This window comes from Dendrobates tinctorius, unplaced genomic scaffold (genome assembly GCF_039654945.1).
Source record: "Dendrobates tinctorius isolate UK_male_01 unplaced genomic scaffold, ASM3965494v1 ptg000117l, whole genome shotgun sequence".
NCBI lineage: Eukaryota > Metazoa > Chordata > Amphibia > Anura > Dendrobatidae > Dendrobates > Dendrobates tinctorius.
Window position 1 is genome coordinate 11,282,748 of NW_027361785.1, and position 13,538 is coordinate 11,296,285.

At 39.7% G+C, this 13,538-nt stretch overlaps 1 protein-coding gene across 1 annotated transcript in view; it reads left to right on the forward strand.

Annotated features, from left to right (window-relative positions):
• Positions 1 to 4,269: 4,269 nt before the first annotated feature.
• Positions 4,270 to 13,538, forward strand: part of LOC141101438 (lysozyme g-like) — a 117,409-nt gene continuing 108,140 nt past the window's right edge. Inside the window, exon 1 of the mRNA XM_073590533.1 lies at positions 4,270 to 4,351. The gene's annotated coding sequence lies outside the window, so the exon portion shown is untranslated. The remainder of the gene's footprint in view (positions 4,352 to 13,538) is intronic.

Here is a 13,538-nt window from a genome sequence, read left to right on the forward strand (position 1 = left end):
AGCCAATTTTGCATTGAAAAAGTCAAACGGTGCTCCTTCCATTCTGAGCTCTGCCATGCGCCGAAACAGTCGTTCCCCCCCACAAATCAGGTATCAGCGTACTCAGGACAAATTGCACAATAACTTTTGCTGTCCAATTTCTCCTGTTACCCTTGGTAAAATAAAAAAAATTGAACCTGAAGTATTTTTTTTGTGAAAAAAAGTTAGATGTTCATTTTTTTTTTAAATATTCAAAAACATTGCTGTGACGCACCTAAAGGGTTAATAGACTTCTTGAATGTGGTTTTGAGCACCTTAAGGGGTGCAGTTTTTAGAATGGTGTCACTTTTGGGTATTTTCTATCATATAGACCCCTCAAAGTGGCTTCAAATGTGATGTGGTCCTAAAAATAAAATGGTGTTGTAAAAATGAGAAATCGCTGGTCAACTTTTAACCCTTATAACTTCCTAACAAAAAAAATTTTGGTTCCAAAATTGTGCTGTTGTAAAGTAAACATGTGGGAAATGTTAGTTATCAAGTTTTTTGTGTGCCGTATCTCTGTGATTTAAGGGCATAAAAATTCAAAGTTGGAAAATTGCGAAATTTTCAAAATTTTCGCCAAATTTCTGTTTTTTTCACAAATAAAAGCAAGTTATTTGAATGAAATTTTACCACTAACATAAAGTACAATATGTCACGAGAAAACAATGTCAGAATCACCGGGATCCATGGAAGCGTTCCAGAGTTATGACCTCATAAAGGTACAGTGGTCAGAATTGTAAAAATTGGCCCGGTCATGAACGTGCAAACCACCCTTGGGGGTGAAAGGGTTAAAGTGAACAATTTTTCAATTTTTTTTATATAGACATAAAAATTCTTTTTACTTCCCAAAGTAATATTTTCACTTTCAGGAATTGTTTTTTTTCCTATTTTTTTTGTTATGTTTGTTAGCCGTGAATCGATCTCACGTATCCTTGGATTCTTCTTTTCTTTTGATTTACTTGTGGTCTTTGCTCCACTTGACCATGTACTGCTACCCTCTAACAATTTATTGATATATCTATTCTAATATGCTTTAACTATATTTGTGTGCAATATTATGAACTGCAATATTCTAGTATACCGCGAAACTGGCTACTTAATCATTTGAATAATGAAAAGAGTATTTAAAGAAATAATAAAACTGTTTTTGCGATAGAAAAAAGATTATATATACAGTTTTCTTTTTTTTACATACATTTTTTATATAATTTTATATATATATTTTTTTTATGAGGATATGTGCAATAATATATTGAATTGAAGTCAGAAACTATATATTTTTATAAAAGGAGACTTTTTATTTTGAAAATTTCATGACAAAAATTATCTTAAAGAAATTTTTCTTTTTCCTTTATATATATATATATATATTAGATATAACATCATCTGTGCGATTTGATTGTGGCTTTCTCAATAGGATGTTCTTTCTGCTGAGTGCAATTTTCTCCGATTTTAGAGGTTTGCGTGCCTTATTTTTTCATTTTCTTTCTTTATTCTTTTAATCCCTTCTTCTGACTACTGCAAATAAAGAAATCAAATTATATTAATTATTTTACAATATAAGTATTATAACAATTGTTTAACAAGAATTTTACCATATGTTTCATCTGTTATATGTCTATCATGTGTCCATGCAAAGAACTTTGACACCTTTCTGATCAGGTGATCTGTTTAACTCGTCTGGCACTGAACACCTGAATGACAATTATACAGTTTTTTCTATTTAAGATCTTTTTTATGACACTTGTATGTGTTTTTTTCCTGAGGAAGGCGTTGTGTGAGACACTGAAACGCGTAGAATAAAGACCACTGTATTAATAATCCGAGTTTTAGTGATTCACAGCGTGGATTGTCTGACCACATTTTTCCTACCCTGAATCTACCTGGAAGAAAATGGCTAACGCATGCGCCGTGCGCCCGTCGAGATCTGCCGACCGGCACCCGGCAACAATAGCTCTTTCCGATTGGTTCATTTTGATCACTGTGATAGACCCTATCACAGTGATCAAAATAAAAAAAGTAAATCAAACCCCCCTTAGGTTAAAGTAAAAAATGTATTTTTTTTCCATTAGGGTTAGGGCTGGGGTTAGAGCTAGGGTTGGGTTAGGGTTGAGGCTAGGGTTATTGCTAGGGTTAGGGTTGGGGGTATGGCTAGTGTTAGGGTTGGGGCTAGGATTGTGTTGGGGTTAGGGTTGTGGTGTTGGGGTTAGGGTTGTGGTTATGGTTGAGATTATGGTTGGGGTTAGGGCTGTGTTAGGGTTGGAGTTAGAATTAGGGGGTTCCACTGTTTAGGAACATCAGGTGGTCTCCAAATGCGACATGGCGCCCGCCATTGATTCCAGCCAATTTTGCATTCAAAAAGTCAAACGGTGCTCCCTCCCTTCTGAGCCCTGCGCCATGCCATGCACTCAAACAGTGGCTTTCTCCAACATACAGGGTTATCGGTGTACTCAGGAGAAATTGCACAACAAATTTTGTGGTCCATTTTCTCCTGTTACCCTTGTGAAAATAAAAAGTATGGGTCTAAAGTAATTTTTTTGTGAAAAAAGTAAAATGTTCATTTTTTTTTTCCATATTGCTTTAGTTCTCGTGAAGCACCTGAAGGGTTAATAAACTTCTTGAGTGTGATTTTGAACACCTTGAGGGGTGTAGTTTTTAGAATGGTCACTTTTGGGTATTTTCTGTCATATTGATCCCCCAAACTCGCTTCAAATGTGATGTGGTCCCTAAAAAACTGGTTTTGTCAATTGTTGGAAAAATGAGAAATCGCTGGTCGACTTTTAACCCTTATAATGTCCTATCAAAAAAAAAAAAATAATGTTTGCAAGATTGTGCTGGTGATAGACAGCAACTAAAAGAGGACTAAAATCCTCCAAAAATTCAAAATACAGCAGAAAAAAAGGCAGCAATGTTTTCACCTGCCTAGGCCTCCAGCCAAATGCACTTCAGGGTGCAGCAGGCCCATGTGGTTAAGATGGCAGTAACACAGGTGCAAAGATACTGATGAGACAGCCACTCACTACCTACCAATCCATGGAGGGGGTGGCTGCTTAGTATATGATTGCACAATGGGGACTTGTATGTAGCGCTGTTCACACAGTGGCAATGCACAGCATCCAGTTTACCAGCCTATTAGTGAGGCCCTTCTATTAGATCAGGCGGGCTGCCCAGCGCTATCAAGATGCATCCCATGTGAACAGGCACCACAGTTTACAAGACAAAATGGGCCTATTTTGTTTTCATAAATAAACGCAAGACATATCAAAGAAATTTTACCACTAACATGAAGTACAATATGTCACGAAAAAAACATTCTCAGAATTAGCGGGATCCGTTGAAGAGTTCCAGATCTATAGTCTCATAAAGTGACGGTGGTCAGAATTGTAAAAATTGGCTCGGTCGCTAAGGAATTAAATGGTAGAAATTACTTTAAGCATATTTATTTAACGGACTCTGCCATATATCTGCTAGGATTTCTTCAATGATTAAGTTGCTTTTATAATATTTTTTGCATAGTTCTCTGCTCCAGAGAAGCTTTATAATAGTATTTTATAAGTCATATATACATTTTATCAATGCAGTGAGTGAATGTAAACTGTTATTAGGTCAAAAGTGGGCAGTTCTTGCCCTTCTGTTATTCCTGCTGCTCCCCTGATAATTCTGTGTTTTGTTGTGTTTTTTGTTTTTTTTTAATCTACCATACAGTTCTAGGGAATGGGATATGAGCATTTTTTATGTTCTAATTTCTATGGTCTTTACCATTGTTTTTCATCTATGGATGGATAAGTTACAAAGCGTCTCCTATCCTTTGCCATGTTAAACCCGTACAGCACAGATAACAAGCAAGTGCTATCCCATGTTTTTCATGGACCTGTAGAATTATATTTGTACTTTCTATCCAATGCCGTGAAAAACAGGGCCATGTGAATAGCACTACAGGTCTAAGGATTCTCCAGAAGATGTGAGATGTCTATCGCCTCATTGAACCTATCATATCTTGTAGTAATGTTTTTGCATGTCGTGTGAGGAACCTGTAGCCATGCAACATCATTCTTCCCCATTTACTGTGTGTTTATTTAATTTTTTTATATTTTTTCCAATTTAAAAAAAAAAATCTGAAAATGGAGCAATTTCTTTCAGTTTGATTTCTTTGAAGCCAGCTGATTTTGTGTGCTGTCTGAAAGGAGGCGGCATTTTTTGTGTGTTCTGTTACTCTTTACTTCCAGTTTCAGTTCCCCGATGCCTTATAAAAGCTGAAGTGTGAACGCAGACTCCGCATACATCATTAGAGACCTCAACTAGCTGCTGATTTCGGAAACTTTCTGCAAAGGTAAGCAAACCAGACAAAAGGCACAATGTAATTTTCAAAATATATTGTAAATATTGCTAGCTATAGATAATAGATCTGAAAGAAATACCAAGGTAAGTGATGAGTGCAGTAAGAAGCAGGAAAAATAAATGTGTGACAGACATAACACAACCGCTCTTCTCATGTCACCGGTAAGCCAGATCACTTTGGGGTGAATTTCACCTCTAAAGGGGATTTGTCAGCAGATCTGACTCTGCTGCAATGCTGACAAAGCCCTGGAAAATAGTTTGCCCATTCTATTGGGTAGGGTTTAGTAGTAGCATGACTGAGAGGTTTAATCTCATGTATGTTACCAATGCAAGTGCCCAAATGAGCGAGACCGGACATGTCTAGTTGGAATGTGTCCAGAAGAAAAAATCAAAAGAAGGGGCACCACAGATTTGATCTGAAGGGATCAAACCACAGCCTATACAAACAACGTAGTAGTATAAAGAAGAAAAAGGGATAGACCACAAAAGGGGATCACCTCGAGGCATGGACTAGCTTAAAATCAATTCATTTTTATTGAACACAGACAAGCACAAAACACATAAAAACACATTAAAATTGTCACACATGTGACATACAGTATATGCAGACAATACAAGGCTTATAATAAAGCCAACTGTCTGAAGCAATTACTCCACAATATAGTAACTTAGATAGAAACCCTAAGATCATACAAACAGCATACCATTAAATACTGAGTGTATAAGGTACATTCAGTGCCCATACAAAAAGCAGTTTGATTTCTGAATAAATATAAGCACACAGAAAATTGATTAAGGGCCCTATATGACAATACCCATAGTAATGGTTAGAAATCACTGCACAGCACAGCACACATGGAGTGCAATCAGAATGTAAACATATTACCAAGGATGGCTACCACCCCCATATATAGTGCACAAAGTTTTAGAAATAGGCTTAAATGGCCAGTCTGCAAAGTATAATTAAGCAGAGTCCACAGTATCAAGAACTAGGCACTATGAATAAACAATGTGGTAGAGCAGACACAGAGCACATGAGAGTAGAAAAAAAAATGGGCCTAAGATAGCCACCCAGGAAAAAAGGCATAAATTAGTAATATCTACAAAGGGAACCCATGTGGAGTAAAACCAGGCAGAGATAGGACTCGACGCGTGTCGCCACCCTAACGCCCCCATCACACACAGCGATCTCGCTAGCGAGATCGCTGCTGAATCACAAGTTTTGTGACGCAACAGCGATCTCACCAGCGAGATCGCTGTGTGACACTTAGCAGCGACCAGCCCCCCTGCCGGGTATCGCTGATCGTCCTGGAATGGCCAGGACATTTTTTTGATCGCTGGTCTCCCGCTGGCCAGCACGCATCGCTGCGTGTGGCAGGCGGGAGCCCAGCAATCAGCGAGCTGGCGCTGGTAACTAAGGTACACATTGGGTTTCTAAGTGGCGCACAGCGCTTAGAAACCCGGTGTGTACCTTAGTTACCAGCGCGCTGGTGCAGGGAGCTGGTAACCAAGGTACACATCGGGTTTCTAAGTGACGCACGCCGCTTATAAATCTGATGTGTACCTTGGTTACCATCTCCCTGCACCAGCGCGCTGATAACTAAGGTACACAGTGGGTAACTAAGCGACGTGCGCCGCTTGTTACCGGCATGTCGCTGGTGCTGATCGCTGGTGAAGCTGCCTGTTTGACAGCTCACCAGCGATCATGTAGCGACACACCAGCGATCCTGACAAGGTCATATCGTTGTCGGGATCGCTGGTGCGTTGCTATGTGTGACGGGGCCCTAAGTGACGAAGCCACTTTGGGTGGCGACACGCGTCGAGTCCTATCTCTGCCTGGTTTTACTCCACATGGGTTCCCTTTGTAGATATTACTAATTTATGCCTTTTTTCCTGGGTGGCTATCTTAGGCCCATTTTTTTTTCTACTCTCATGTGCTCTGTGTCTGCTCTACCACATTGTTTATTCATAGTGCCTAGTTCTTAATACTGTGGACTCTGCTTAATTATACTTTGCAGACTGGCCATTTAAGCCTATTTCTAAAACTTTGTGCACTATATATGGGGGTGGTAGCCATCCTTGGTAATATGTTTACATTCTGATTGCACTCCATGTGTGCTCTGCTGTGCAGTGATTTCTAACCATTACTATGGGTATTGTCATATAGGGCCCTTAATCAATTTTCTGTGTGCTTATATGTATTCAGAAATCAAACTGTTTTTTGTATGGGCGCTGAATGTACCTTATACACTCAGTATTTAATGGTATGCTGTTTATATGATCTTAGGGTTTCTATCTAAGTTATTATATTGTGGAGTAATTGCTTCAGACAGTTGGCTTTATTATAAGCCTTGTATTGTCTGCATATAAGTCACTTGTGACTATTTTAATGTGTTTTTATATGTTTTGTGCTTGTCTATCTGTGTTCAATAAAAATGAATTGATTTTATGCTAGTCCATGTCTCGAGGTGATCCCCTTTTGTGGCCTATCCCTTTTTCTTCTTTATACTGGAATGTGGCCAGAAGTATACAAATCGCATACGTGTGCTGACATAATAATAATAATCTTTAATTTTATATAGCGCTAACATATTCCGCAGCGCTTTACATCATCACTGTCCCCGATGGGGCTCACAATCTAGATTCCCTATCAGTATGTCTTTGGAATGTGGGAGGAAATCGGAGTGCCCAGAGGAAACCCACGCAAACACTGGGAGAACATACAAACTCCATGCAGATGTAGTCCTTGGTGGGAATTGAACCCTGGACTCCAGCGCTGCAAGGCTGTAGTGCTAGCCACTGAGCCACCGTGCGCTGACATGACCGTCCACTCTTGCCATCGGCAAGTGAGTATCCTGAAAGCTAAAAGTGTGCAGTACGTGCACTGTAAGAATTTAGAAGCGTGCCGTCACATAGTGACTTTAATTATAAAATAAAGCCCTGTAGCCAATCCTAACAGCGTGTATTACACTCACTGTCAGGATTCAGCTCTGCTTGCAAGTTCTAGCTATTTCACTCGTATGCGATTTTCATGTTTAGGGTCATGTGACAACGAGCTTTTCTTCCTGCTTCTCTCAGTTTTTCACTGAACATTGTGAAAAATAGGGAGAGCAGCTTGTTGGCATGTGATTGTAAGTGTGCAAATCGCTTATGTACTTGGGGGGGGCAAACGAAAATCTTGCTCCAGGTGCCAGAAAACCTAGATAAAACCTCTGCCCACATATATCTGCAAGCAGTTTAACGACCCTACATATCCCTCAATATACTATAATGGTCCCCACATAGCCCTCCAAATAGTATAATGCCCCCCACATAGCTCTCCAAATTGTATAATGGGCCCAACATAGCCCTCCATGCACTATTAAGGGCCCCATCTAGTCCTTCCTACAGTATTATGGACTCCATATAGTTCTCCATACAGTACTATGGGCCCCATATAGTCCTCCATACAGTATTATTTGAGAACCAGGAGAACACCATGCCTCCATGTCCCGCCCTGAATCACCGAATATGTAATTTTATGAAAACTTCATAAGGTGAGTATTCATCCACTGATCGTATCTCTTCACATCAGGTTTCAGATAATCACATTCACAGCGTCATTATGGCCATGCCTTTAGTTTATAGTGCTAAATCCTGCTGACACGTTTTCTTTAATGTACATTGGTAATCACGTCCTGTCTGTGTAAACAGGCTATTAAACAATCACCGATTGGTAAATGTTAGTGAACAGCATTTATTTAGTGCAGCCTGTCAGTCTGTGTAAATGGACCCTTATTTTTTATCATTTAACCCCTTTCTGTCATGTGACCTACTATCCCGTCCATGTGCCCTAGGACTTAATTCCCAGGGACGGGATAGTACGTCACAGTGATCAGCGACGCCCACGTGGTGAGCGCCGCTGATCGCGGCCGGGTGTCAGCTGATTATCACAGCTGACACCCGGCACAATGTGCCAGGGGCGGTCACGGACAGCCCCCGACACGTTAACCCCTTGCACACCGCGATCAAACACGATTGCGGTGTACCGGGGGTTAAAGGGAAGCATCGGCAGGGAGGGGGCTCCCTCCGTGCTTCCCTGAGCCCCCCACAGCAGCGCAATGTGCAGCGCTGCGGCGGGGGGCTCCATCCCTGCAGGTCCCCGAATCCAAGATGGCGACGGGGGCCTGCAGGGAGCTGGCTTCCTCATGCCTGCAAAGCACAGGCAAGGAGGAAGCTTTGTGCAGTGCCTGTGACAGATCACTGATCTGTCACAGTGATCTGTGATGTGACAGCTCAGCGAGCTGTCACATGACTGTGATGTCCCCCCTGGGACATTGTAATAAAGTTAAAAAAAAAAAAAAAAAAAAAAAAAGTGTAAAAATAATTTTAAAAAAATCGCTAAATAAATAAAAAAAAAATAAAAAAAAAATCCCTAATTAATTTTTTGGAAATAAAAATAAAAAAAACAATAAAAGTACACATATTTGGTATCGCCGCATCCATAACGACCTGCCCTATAAAACTGTCCCATTAGTTAACCCCTTTAGCGAACCCCTTAAAAAATAAAAATAAAAAACGAAGCAAAAAATAATGCTTTATTATCATACCGCCGAACAAAAAGCGCAATAACGTGCGATCAAAAAGATGCATATAAATATCCATGGTACCGCTGAAAACGTCATCTTGTCCCACAAAAAATGAGCTGTCACACAGCATCATCAGCAAAAAAATAAAAAAGTTATAGCTCGCAGAATAAAGCGATGCAAAAATAATTATTTTTATATAAAATTGTTTTCATTGCATAAAAGCGCCAAAACATAAAAAAAGACTGAAATGAGGTATCACTGTAACCGTACTGACCCAAAGAATGAAAGCGCTTTATCAATTTTACCTCAGGCGGAACGGTATAAACGCACCCCCCAAAAGAAATTCATGAAACGCTGGTTTTTGTTCATTCTGCGTCCCAAAAATCAGAAAAAAAAAGAGATCAAAAGATGTCACGTGCCCGAAAATGATACCAATAAAAACGTCAACTCGTCCCGCAAAAAATAAGACCTCACATGACTCGGTGGGTCAAAATATGTAAAAATTATAGCTCTCAATATGTGGTGATGCAAAAACTATTTTTACAATAACAAGCGTCTTTTAGCGTGTGACAGCTGCCAAACATAAAAACCGCCATAAATAGTAAATCAAACCCCCCGTTATCACCCCTTTAGTTAGGGAAAAATAAGAAAATTAAAAGAAAATGTATTTATTTCCATTTTACCATTAGGGTTAGAGTTAGGGCTAGGGCTGAGATTAGGGTTAGGGGTGTGTTGGGGTTAGGGTTGGAGTTTTCATTGGGGAGTTTCCACTGTTTGGGCACATCAGGTGCTCTCCAAATGCAACATGGCGTCTGATCTCAATTCCAGCCAATTCTGCATTGAAAAAGTCAAATGGTGCTCCTTCCCTTCCAAGCTATGCCATGCGCCCAAACCGTGTTTTACCCCCACATATAGGGTATCGGCATACTCAGGACAAATTGCAAAACAACTTTTGGGGTCCAATTTCTCCTGTTACCCTTAGGAAAATAAAAAATTGGGGGCAAAAATATCATTTTTGTGGAAAAAAATGATTTTTTTATTTTCACGCCCGGGCGTTATAAACTTCTGTGAAGCATTTGGGGGTTAAAAGTGCTCACCACACATCTAGATAAGTTCCGTGGGGGGTCTAGTTTCCAAAATGGGGTCACTTGTTGGGAGTTTCAATAGTTTAGGTACATCAGGGGCTCTCCAAAAGCAACATGACACCCGCAGACCATTCCATCAAAGTCTGCATTCCAAAACTTTACTACTTCTCTTCCGAGCCCTGACGTGTGCCCATACAGTAGTTTTTTCCACATATGGGGTATCCGCGTACTCAGGACAAATTGGACAACAACTTTTGGGGTCCAATTTCTCCTGGTACCCTTGGGAAAATAAAAAAATTGGTGACTAAAAGATCATGTTTGTGGAAAAAATACGATTTTTTATTTTCACGCCCGGGCGTTATAAACTTCTGTGAAGCACTGGAGGGGTCAAAGTGCTCACCACACATCTAGATAAGTTCCTTGGGGGGGGTCTAGTTTCCAAAATGGTGTCATTTGTGGGGGGTTTCCACTGTTTTGGTACATCAGGGGTTTTCCAATCGCGACATGGTGTCCAATCTCAATTCCAGCCAAAAAAGTCAAATGGCGCTGCTTCCCTTCTGAGCTCTGCCATGCGCCCAAATAGTCATTTACACCCACATATGGGGTATCAGCGTACTCAGGACAAACTGCACAATAACTTTTAGGGTCCTGTTACCCTTGGGAAAGTAAAATTTGGGGGTGAAAAGATCATTTTTGTGGAAAAAATGATTTTTTAATTGTACCGCTGTACGTTATAAACTTCTGTGAAGCCCTTCAAACCCATATGTGGGTTCAAAGTTCTCACCACATATCTAGATAAGTTCCTTGGGGGGTCTAGTTTTCAAAATGGGGTCACTTGTGGTGGGTTTCCACTGTTTAGGTACATCAGGGGCTCTCCAAGCGTGACATGTGTCCGAACTGAATTCCAGCCAATTTTGCATTGAAAAAGTCAAACGGCGTTCCTTCCCTTCTGAGCCGAAACAGTGGTTCCCCCCCACATATCAGGTATCAGCGTACTCAGGACAAACTGCACAATAAATTTTGCAGTCCAATTTCTCCTGTTACCCTTGGTAAAATAAAAAAAATTGAACCTAAAGTATTTTTTTTGTGAAAAAAGTTAAATGTTCATTTTTTTTAAATATTCAAAAAATTCCTGTGAAGCACCTGAAGGGTTAATAAACTTCTTGAATGTGGTTTTGAGCACCTTAAGGGGTGCAGTTTTAGAATGGTGTCACTTTTGGGTATTTTCTATCATATAGACCCCTCAAAGTGGCTTCAAATGTGATGTGGTCCGTAAAAATGAGAAATAGCTGGTCAACTTTTAACCCTTATAACTTCCTAACAAAAAAAAAATTTGGTTCCAAAATTGTGCTGATGTAAAGTAAACATGTGGGAAATGTTACTTATTAAGTTTTTTGTGTGCCGTATCTCTGTGATTTAAGGGCATAAAAATTCAAAGTTGGAAAATTGCAAAATTTTAAAAATTTTCGCCAAATTTCCATTTTTTTCACAAATAAACGCAAGTTATATGAATGAAATTTTACCACTAGCAAGAAGTACATTATATCATGAGAAAATAATGTCAGAATCACCAGGATCCATGGAAGCGTTTCAGAGTTATTACCTCATAAAGGGACAGTGGTCAGAATTGTAAAATTTGGCCCGGTCATAAACGTGCAAGCCACCCTTGGGGGTTAAGGGGTTAAATTTATTTATTTTTTTTTTTTTTTTTTTTTTTTTTAGTAATGCTGTCATGAACCAGCACTATGTTTCCTCCAATCATTAGAACAATTACGCAATTGACTGACAATGGATGAATGAGGCCATGGCTGCCTTCTGTACTAGGCCAGTTATTGTGGAACTCACAGTGAACGTATGGTATCCAATTACAATGCATGGAATCTAATATATGAAGCTGAATGTGTGTGTATGTTTGTATGTATGTGTGTATGTCCGGGATTGGCATCTGCAACATCGTAGCTACAGCCACAATATTTTGCAGTCACTCCTCTGGACCCTGAGAGCGTCTCAGGCTTTGTTGTGAGGCGAAATTTTAATCCTGCGCGTTTCAATTCACCAAACAATTTTGCCTATTATTCTTAACATTTCTATGGTGTTATCATCCTTCTGTAAAGCTGGAAATAACACAATTTATTACCGTGCTAACACAGACCACCCTCTGACACAGACTGCAGGGGTAGCCCAGTATCACATAGGATAGGATTAGATACACAGCTCACCAGTCAGTATCACACAGTATAGGAATAGATACACGGCTCAGCAGACAGTATCACACAGGATAGGATTAGATACACAGCTCAGCACACAGTATCACACAGGATAGGATTAGGTACACGGCTCAGCAGTCGGTATCACACAGGATAGGGTTAGATACACGGCTCAGCAGACGGCATCACACAGGATAGGATTAGATACACGGCTGAGCAGTCAGTAACACACAATAGGATTAGATACACAGCTCAGCAGAAAGTATCACACAGGAGAGGATTAGGTACACAGCTCAGCAGACATTATCACACAGGATAGGGTTAGATACACAGATCAGAAACAGGATGTGCCAAAGGAGAGGACATTTACAATGCTCAGGGACAGTCCTTGAAAGTAGTAGGGATCGATTTGCAATCTCCATGCTTTTCTCATGATCAACTTTACGTGGTCTGTTCAAGAGTTGGAACTGCCAAAAATCTGTTCAACTTTGCACCGAAAGGAAAAACCAAAAATCTTGAATGAGTTGAAAATAAAATACTATCAATACTTGGGTAATCATTTAGTTAATTTGTGTTGCAAATCTGTAGTGTTGAATATATGATGTGAAATGTTTTTATGTGTCATATAATCATTATAATTTGTTATAACTAACCACAGTTGGTTACTATGCCCAGGCAACACCGGGCTCTTCAGCTAGTGTGTGCATGTATGTATGTATGTATGTATGTATATATATATATATATATATATATATATATATATACACACACTCTGGTAGGGTCACTGCCAATCTCTGCATTAACTAGCTGCTACCATCAATAAGTTATAGAGGCCGATTGGACATCTCTTACAGGTAGTGTATCGTTTCAGGGATGCAGTTTACAGAGCAAGAGGAACAAAGCTATTAAAATTTTATATATTTAATCCGAAAAATAGGTAGTGCTTATAAAAATATACAAAAGATGTTACAACAGCGGACAAAATAATACAATATATAATTACATTAAATTAAATGCAACAACAAAAGAAAAGTACTAAACCTGTGTCATGGAAATGGCGCAGATCTTAGTGGAGGGAAGCTCTCCTTTGAGGAAAATGGTACAGAACTACAACAAACTGTCTTCGAGACCTGACAATGAATATAGTTCGTAATCTGTATTTATAAGATAAAAGTCAAGCCCAGATAGCTCCCCTGGGTGACCTTAGATTGGGGCTGGTAATGGGATGCAGCTTTTGTCCCAAAAATTTATGGGATCCCCGATTTTCAGGATATCTCCCCACCTGGAGATGCTAGAAGGAAGGTATTCATGACATGTTT